Source organism: Castanea sativa, chromosome 2 (genome assembly GCF_040712315.1).
Source record: "Castanea sativa cultivar Marrone di Chiusa Pesio chromosome 2, ASM4071231v1".
NCBI classification, from domain to species: Eukaryota; Viridiplantae; Streptophyta; class Magnoliopsida; order Fagales; family Fagaceae; genus Castanea; species Castanea sativa.
This window is the reverse complement of record NC_134014.1, coordinates 51,486,119-51,495,983: the sequence shown is the minus strand read 5'-3', so window position 1 is coordinate 51,495,983 and position 9,865 is coordinate 51,486,119.

Sequence of the window (9,865 nt, the reverse complement as noted above, 5' to 3'; positions counted from 1 at the left end):
CCGCCTTCCACCTGTTAAGCATGGGTCTCCCAATTATTACATTATATGAGGAGGGGCAATCTACCACCAGGAAGTCCAACTGACGGGTCAGCTGCTTCGGGTAGGTCCCTACTATGACTTTTAGCGTCACTATGCCCTTGGGGTATACCCTGTCCCCGCTAAAGCTGACGAGGGGGGAGTCAAACGGGCACAATCTCCCAGGATCTAGTTTCAACTGTTGGAAGGCCGGTAAGTACATGATGTCTGCGGAGCTGCCGTTGTCTACAAGGATCCTCTTGGTGTTGAACCCTTCGATTGTGAGCGTTATAACCAAGGGGTCATTATGCGGCTGCCTTACTCCCCAAGCATCCTCTTCGTTGAAAAACATGTCCTGGTTTGTCCGTCTCTGCTTGAATGGGGGTTCCATATGGACGCTATTTACTTGTCTCTGGCATGTTTTCTTGAGGGACTTGTATGATCCCCCCGTGAATGGCCCTCCTGCGATCGTACTTATCTCCCCGATCACATCCTGTGGAGGTTGGGATGGACGGATCTCATTCTTGGATGAGGATTCGCGCTGGCTCTTGTTGCCGTCTCTGAACCTGCTGGATTCTCCCTTCTTCACATACTTCTGCAGTTTTCCTTTCTGTATCAACTCCTCTATTTATCCTTTCAGGGCTCGGCAATCTTCCGTGTGATGGCCATGATCTTTGTGGAATCGGCAGTATTTGTTCTTGTCACACACGTTAAGGGATGAATGTAAAGGTCTCGGCCATTGAAGGTAATGTTGATCCTGAATCTGTGTCAAAATTTTGTCAACAGGCATAATTAGAGGGGTGAATTTTACCGTTCGTGGAGCTTTTTCGTCCTTTCGTTTATCTACGTCACTTCCTCGACGGCTTGGGCGCTCCCTCTTTTGCCCCCTATGTTCGTCTTCCTTCCTTCCCTCCCTCCTTTCTTGGCCTTTCCTCGTCCACTATGGCTGCTAGTGCGTCCTCGGCATTCATGTACTTTTGGGCCTTCAGGAGCATCTCTGCCATCGTCCGAGGCAGATTCTTTGCCATCAAGACGACGAATTCTCTGGACCTAAACCCTGCTTTAAATGTCGTCAACTGTACCTTGTCGTCTGCGTCGTCCACTTCTAGGGTCTCTCGAGTGAAGCGTTTCACGTATGACCGCAAGGTCTCCCTCTCCCCTTGCTTAATAGTGAGTAGGTGATCCGCTGGTCTCTTAGGAAGTTGCCCTCCGACGAAATGGCACAGAAAGGCGCTACTTAACTATTCGAAGCTGTCAATGGATGAAGTGGGCAGTCTCGTGAACCACTCTCTTCCGGCTCCCTTCAGCGTAGTAGGAGGAACGAGACATTATTTCATCAGGGGGCTGTTGAAGGCCCAGTGTCGTCTTGAAGGTATTAAGGTGATCTTGGGGATCTTTAAGCCCATCAAAAGGCTCAAGTTGAGGCAACCGAAACTTTGCTGGTACTGGTTGTTCTAAGACTACCATGGTAAAGGGGGAATCCGTTGCTCTGACCATTCTATCTAGGCTCCGATTCGTCTTCTCCTTGATGGCATTTCTCAATTCATCCATCTCCTTTCTTATTTCCTAGAGGAGATCAGAATGCTGTTCCTCTGGAGTAATGGTCCTTCGTCAGTCACTTCTCCCGTGGCTGTCCCCTTCATCCTCTTAGATAGCTCTTGATCAATTCTCTTCCTGCTGAAGCCTTTGTCTCATCTCTTGATTTTTTCTGGTGAGTTCTTCGACAGTGGCCGCAAGAGCTTGAACTTGCTGAGCCAAGGCCACTAAATCCTGGTTGGATTCCATCTGGATATCGAAGTTGGTAGGAACTACGTTTTCGAACCGTAGTACGAGAATGTCTTCCCACAGACGGCGCCAAACTGATGAAGCAAAAGTTTGTCAGTCGTTATAAGTTCGTCCAGATAGGGCCGGTCACACTCCTGCGTCATGACGGAAGCTAGAGCTCACTCAAATGGTCACCGGTGTAGTGCCTGCCACAACGCCTCCGATGCCAAAGTTAGTGTGGAAGAAGGTTTATAACAATAAAAACCAAAAATAGCTTAGTATATCTTGTGACTATGTATGTACCTTGTATTGGCGTTGTGAGGGCTTTATATATCCCTCTGGATTCTAGCCGTTGTGGTGTTAATGTCTTTCTTGATAACGTCTTCAACTGAGTAATGGTATTCAATACGTTTCCAACGGCTTGTCCAGCTGGTTTCGTAACCGTCTGGGACATTATTGGCAGCATTGAATGGTCTTAATGCCCTCGTCGGTAATGCGGATAATCGGTCAGGTTCGTCTGTGGAGTCGATCTCATCTGTGTTTTACTTTGTCAGTCCCATAAGTTTACACCGATGTAATATAAAATTTGAACTAAGGTGTGATTTTTGCTGCCAGCAACCCGAATATGTAGGACACATGCTGGGAATGCCCTTTTGCAAGGAATGTATGGTTTTTGCTGCCAGCAACTCAAATATGTAGGACACATGCTGTGGGAATGCCCTTTTGCAAGGAATGTATGGGCTCAATGTCGGGGGAAAAATCCAAAAAATGTTCTATTGATGTCCAAGACTTCTTTATGTTGTTTTGGCTGATGGTGGACAAACTTTCTCAACCTGAGATGGAACAATGGGCTGTGACATCGTGGGCAATATGGAATGCTCGAAATAAATTCTATTTTGAGAGAATTCAAACACATCCTAAATCCATCCTAGATAGGGGCTCTTGGATTCTTGGATGAGTACCAGAGGCTAGAAGCAGCACAGAGAACTTCTTGATAGCACTAATGTTTGGTTTTGCTCATTTTATCTGTACTGGTGTTTCCTCTAGTAATTTTTGTAATTTAGCTTTTGCTCAGAGCTTAACTTTGTACACTTTTCTTTTCTTCAGTATAATTTCTATCTTTTACCTCAAAAAAAAAAAAGCGTATGTGAAAATGGGTTAATAAAAAAATGTACCTCTTTAGTTAGAATTTGGTTAAATTTTTTAAAAGACTAGTGTAAATACCCTTAATTTTACCATCTTAATTAGTTTGATCGAGCTACTTTGTGGCCAAGATTAAGTTTAAATCACCTTGACTAATAAGGGTTATATATGAATAATAATTGGGAGCACAAACTTCTTTACAAGGCTTAGGCACACAACCCTACCACAGGATAGGATCACACGACCTGCCAAGATTAAAGATCATCTAGGCAGCCTTGTTTTTTTGGTAGAATTAAAAAAAAAAAAAAACAGTTGAATGAAAGAGAATTGTGTCTCCATGATTTGAATTTGTTATATGGATCTACCTGAAATTTGGTCCATGGATCTCTATTTAGAAACCTGAGACAAGCAAGTTGGAAGATCAAAAATAAATATGTTACAAGGAAAAATAGGAAAAGGAGGGAAAATTTATAAGCACAATTTATACAAAATAAACCCACTCCCTTGTGTGGGAAAATAGCTACATATATATGCCCAGTGTGTTCCCAAAAACCTTTAATGCAAAATTTTATTTCCTGATGTAGAATTTAAATTGCTTCATCAATAAAGTTTGAGACCTATAAAGAACCACACATTGATCTCAGTATGTTTAACCAAATCTTCAAAAATCAAACCAAATTTCATGGGTTATCACACTAATCACAAATCATATGAGTGGTCTTTGTCTTTTTGGTGGGGGAAGGGGGAGCCTCTTGTAAACCATTCTATTCTTTAAAAATAAGATCTAATCAAACTGGAACGGTGATATCACTACAAAAAACGCGGCTATAGACCAAACCTATAGCCGTGTTTTTTAAACACGGCCATAGGTTAGGTCTAAAGTCGCGTTTGTAAGTGACTTGAGCTGCATTTTTACGTCGGCCTATAGCCGCGTTTTCAAAAACGCGGCTATAGGTCCAACCAAATAATATTTTTTAATAGGATGGCCTGTGCAGCCAAACAAATATTTTTTTTATAAAGGAGGGGCTATAGTCGCGTTTTTTAAAACGCGGCCATAGGTGAGGTCTAAGCCGTGTTTGTAAGTGCCTTGAGCTGCGTTTCTATGTCTGGCCTATAGCCGCGTTTTCAAAACGCGGCTATAGGTGTAGCCAAAAAATATTTTTTAAAAGGATGGCATGTACAACGGAACAAATATTTTTTTATAAAGGAGGGCTATAGCCACGTTTCCTAGAAACACGGCTTTAGACCTAATCTATAGCCGCGTTTTTTAAAACACGACCATAGGTTAGGTCTAAAGCCGCGTTTGTAAGTGCCTTGAGCTACGTTTTTGAGTCTGGATTCAAAAACACGGCTATAGGTCCAGCCAAATAATATATATTTTTAAAAAAAGATGGCCTGTGCATATTTTAAAAAAAAATTTCCCCCTACGGAGGGCCTATAGCCGCATTTTCAAAAACGCGGCTATAGGTCTAGCCAAATATTATATATTTTTTAAAAGATGGCTTGTGGATTCGAATAATTTATTTTTTTATATAAGGGAGGGGCTATAGCCGCGTTTTCAAAAACGCGGCTATAGGTTACACCAATAAAAAAAAAAAAAAAGAACCCCACTTTCCCACCTACCCCCACTCTTATCTTTTATTTCTTTGGTCATTCTTTAGCACGTTTGCTTAATTTCCTGGGTTTCTTTCCTTCTTCTCTGCAAATCTCGCCAAGGTCTTCTTTCTTTCTTTTTTTTTTTTTTTTTTTTTTCCCTTTTTCTTTCTTCCTTCTTCACTCCAGCACAACTTTTTTTTTCTTTGTTTCTTTGCTGCTACTTCTTCTTTTCTTTTTTTTCTTTCTTTCCTTCTTTTTTTCTTTCAACACAATGCACACACTCCTCTCCCTCAGTGTCCCACCGGTACACTCCACACCACCATGTACTTCATTTTTCAGGCAAGGGTCATCAAGAAACTTCATAAGAAAAACTAAAGGCTCACTCATCTCTACTATTCAAGGTAAAAATTTTCTAATCTTTTTATGGGTATTATACTTTTGTTAGAGGTTATTTTTGCTATTGTGTTGCTGATATTATGTTTATGTTTAAATGGGTTTGTGTTCTTGAGCTTGTTCTTGTGTTTCTAAGCTTGTGCTTTTGTGTTCTTTGAATGGATTTAGTGTTAAATTTGGGTTGGTTTTGTTGAATGAGAGGAGATTCATGGGTTTGTATTGTTATATTTTGGAGCACGTTGTATTTGTATTGACAGTATGTTGTGTTTGATTTTGAATTTTTTGGGTGTGTTTGTATTGTGAGTATGTTGTGTTTGATCTTAAACTTTTTGGGTTTGTGTTTGATTTTGAATTTTCTGGGTTTGTGTTTAATTTTGATTTTTTTTTTTGGATTGAATTTTGAATTTTTTGGGGAAAAAAAAACCCAGAATTTGTTTTTAAAAAAACCTTAATTTTGAATTTTTTGGGGAAAAAAAAACCCAGAAATTTTTTTTTTTTGTTTTTAAAAAAACCTATAGCCGCGGTTATAAATGTAGCTCAAAGCAGGTTTGTAGCCACGTTTTGTAAAAACACGGCTATAGGTTTTAGACTATGGCCGCGTTTTGTAAAAACGCAGCTATAGACCTGAAGCCTATAGCCGCGGTTAAAAACGCGACTATAGGTCTGACCTTTAGCCGCGGTTATAAAAACGCGGCTATAGACCCGCAGGGCTATTGCTGTGCAGTTTAGGCCTGGTTTGTAAACGCGGCTATAGAAAACGCGGCTATAACCGCGTTTTTGGGGTCTATAACCGCGTTTTTGAAATAGAGCATAATAAGATAGAAACGCAAATCCACAGGAATTTTGCTTTTTAAAAAAGTTTTTTTTTTTTTGCTAAAATTTTATTATGGAGAAATGGTGATTCATTTTGTTGGAAGCTATATTCCATGCTTTCAAAACCTGGACTATGCTTGCCTATTAATATGAGACAGGTCATATTAATAAAAAGAATGTGGATTGTGGAAGAGATTTTTTAAGTTAACAACGAGAATGAAGTTGCCATATATAGTGGATGTCCCGGCTATCTATATTTAGTAAAAGGCCAGTCTTGTGACAAAACTTTGCTTAATTGCTATTGGAATGTTGGTAACTTTTTTTTGTAACTTTATTGTAACTTTTTTTTTTTTTATATTTTATATTTTATAGATATGATAAGATTTGAACTTGTGGCATCCTATATGATAGTTGTCATTTATTATCAAATCAAGACACCAATTGGTTTATAAGTTAACAAGATTCTAACTTATGTCTCTTATTTGATAACAAAAAACTTTACCAATTGAGTTAACTAGAACCTAATTATACTCTTTCAAACCAATTCGACTAAAACTAAGAATAAAAAACACACACACACACACACACATAAAGAGAGAGAGAGAGAGAGAGAGAGAGGTGCAAAACATACTCTTCTGCAGCCTTCATTTCCCTGTTCCAAAAATTGTTCCAATATTAGGGGTGATATAATATACTAGCCAATTAAGAATAAGAAATAAGAAATAAGAAATTTTAATAATGATCACATATAATGTAGATCAAAATTCCATAAGTATATAAACATCATTCCAAGACAAACAGAAAGGTATAGAGCTACCACAACATCATTACTCTTAATACACTTACTAAGCAAACTTGTGCATATAATACATGTGGGGGGTAAAAACTCTTGAATAAACATTTGGGCTTTGGTCCTGATTGGCTGGTACTAGTTTGTTTTGATTAGGGCCTCTAGGCCCACAAGTCAGTTTGCACTGTAAAGGTCCGAGGAGTTGTCCGAGGAGGAATGTCTCCTCGGACAGGCCTAACAATGACCCTAGGACTTGCTAAATGGGTTAGAGGCAGAATTCTAGAAAAACTGATGGGTAAGAGGGTGATCCAAGCACCCTTTAGAAGCAAGGATGTGAGAGAAATATCTAAGGAAAAGGCTGCTACCTCCACATTGAAGACCCTGCATCTACCTCCCTGGTCGCATTAATGGGGAAGTGACCTATGAATAGTAGAATTCAGCCTCCCTGCTATTGTTTGAAGACTTCAAAAAGGCAGTGGATGGGACAAGTATCCAAGGGAAAGATTTGTACGACACGTGGATAAACCAGTGAAAAAGAAGAAGTATATAAGGAGAAGAGAGAGGAAAGAGAGGGGACCTGCACCTTCTGCTGAGAAAAATAGGAACTAAGGATTGTGAACTTTGGCATAGAAAGAGAATATTTATACAACTTGTCCTCGGCTTACGTCCGAGGAGGTTTCTTTGTCATATTCGTTTATCATTTGCACAGATAATGGCACTCTAGCCTGTTAATTAAACTTCCAACATCCCGAACCTAGATTTCAAATCCATACTCTACAAATTTTATTGCATAAGGCTCATTGGGCCTGAGCCTAATACTTGTTTTTGGGTCCGGGTACATTTGTGTGCTTACAATTGGCGCCGTCTGTGGGAAATCTAGCGTTGAAGGAATTGGAACATCATGGCAGGTTTAGGTTCACACCATGCAGAATCTCAGGGATCACAGCCCGAAGATCTTTTTAAGCGTCTTGAGCGCCGGAGGGATCGAGAGGGAAGTGTTCATACCGTATATCCTGACGCGAGTCATACGCGTGGTGGAGGCAGTGCCACCCATGAGGATGATGCCAGGGCCATGCAGAGGGAGATTGACCACCTCAAGAAAAAGTTACGCCGTGTCAGACGAAGGCAGGCTTCACCCCCATCCAATCCTTCTTCAGGGGAATCCCGGGGAAGCAGTTACAGTTCAAGGTCCAGGACTCCCCCTAGCGAAGCCTTCTCTTGTGAAGGGGATGACTTATCAGGCCGTAAGCATAGGAAGTTTCCCTCCAAGGGCTTGGGGAACGATGCTATGAGCCGAGCGTTACACCAACTCTCTAAATCGCCCTTCTCACGCAGGATTGAGAATGGAAGGCTCCCTAGACGGTTCACCCAGCCCACCTTCACCATTTATAATGCCCGGACAGACCCGGTGGAACATGTGAGCCACTTTAATCAGAGGATGGCAGTGCATTCTCACAATGAAACCTTGATGTGCAAAGTCTTTCCTTCTAGCCTAGGACCTGTTGCTATGAGATGGTTCAATGGACTAAAGTCAGGGTCTGTTGGTTCATTCAGGGAACTTACTAGGGCATTCGCGTCTCTATTCATTATATGCAACAAAGTTTCTTGACCGTTGGACTCGCTATTATCTATGGCCATGAGAGAGGGTGAGACACTGAAAGCCTACTCCGACAGGTATTGGGAGATGTTCAACGAGATAGATGGAGATTTTGACGAGGTGGCGATTAATACTTTTAAAGTGGGCCTTCCCACTGATCATGATTTAAGGAAATCCCTGTCCAAGAAACTCGTACGGAGTGTACGTCGCCTCATGTACCACATTGACGAGTACAAAAGGGTTGAGGAAAATCAACAGCAGGGTAAGGGTAAGGCGAAGGTTATCCCGTAGGAGAGAAGGGATTTCAGGGCGGACAGGTACCATAACAATAAGCCGAGGAGAGATTACTCTGGGCAGTTCGGCTCAGCCACTCCTCAAGCAGTTAATACTGTATTCTGAGAACTTGTGCACCAACTACTAGAGAAAGTCCGTAAGGAACCCTACTTCAAATGGCCCAGTAAGATGGCAGGGGACCCTACGAAACAGAATCAGAATCTTTTTTGCCAGTACCATCAGGACGTGGGTCATACTACTGAGAATTGTAGGACCCTCTGGAACCATCTAGAGCAGCTTGTTAGCGAGGGAAAATTGAAGCAACACCTGTACCAACCTAATGGGCAAGGCAGTCAGTCAGGTTCAAATAATTAGAAGAAACAACTCATCTCGACCGCCCTTGGGAACGATTAATGTCATCTTCGCTGCACCTGGCAGGACCGGTTCATGTCCTACCAGGGTGATAGCGGTATCACACTCCCAGGCCAAGGAGTTGGGCTCGAAGCCGAAGAGAATTAGAGGGACTGTGCCTGTTTTGAGGTTCTCGGAGGAGGATAAGGTTGGGACCATCCAACCCCATGATGATGCCTTGGTGGTCACTTTGAGGATAGGGAATTACAACGTCAAAAGGGTGATGATCGATCAAGGCAGCGGCGTGGATATTATGTATCCTGACTTATTCAAGGGGCTAAGGTTAAAACTGGAGGATCTCACTCCTTATGACTCCCCACTGATAAGCTTCGAAGGGAAGGCTGTAATACCGAAGGGACAGATTCGATTGTCTGTATAGTCTGGCTCGGAAACGGTCGAGGTGGATTTTATTGTGGTTGACGCATATTCCCCATACACGGCCATCCTTGCCAGGCCTTGGTTGCACGCTTTGGGTGCTGTCTCCTCAAATTTGCATGTTAAAGTAAAATTCCCTTCGGGGGGACTCATCGAAGAAATTCTTGGCAGCTAAGCAGTGGCAAGGCAATGCATATCGGCTGCAGTACTGCATCAAGCCAAATCAAAGTCCTCGGCCTCAGTTATGAAGGACTTATAGCAATTAACAACTCTGGATGCGCCTGATGCAGTGACAGTAGAGGAAGCCATGTGTGAAGATTTGGAGAGGTTTCTAATAGCCGATGATCTCGAGAGGTTCTTTCAAGTGCGGATACGGTTACCACACCAGGAGAAAATGGAATTAGTCAAGTTTTTGAAAGACAATATAGATGTCTTCGCCTGGGATCCTTATGAGGCCTCGGGGGTTGACCCAAGCTTCATTTGTCATCATTTGAACGTCAACCCTGCTGTTGTTCCTAGGAGGCAACCACCTCGACAATCCTCCAAAGAGCATTTTGAGGCTGTCAAAGAAGAAGTGCTTAAGCTCAAAAGAGCTGGTGCTATTAAAGAAGTTTTCTACCCAGAATGGTTAGCGTACACAGTCGTGGTGAAAAAGAAGAATGGGAAGTGGAGGGTATGCGTGGACTTTACAGACC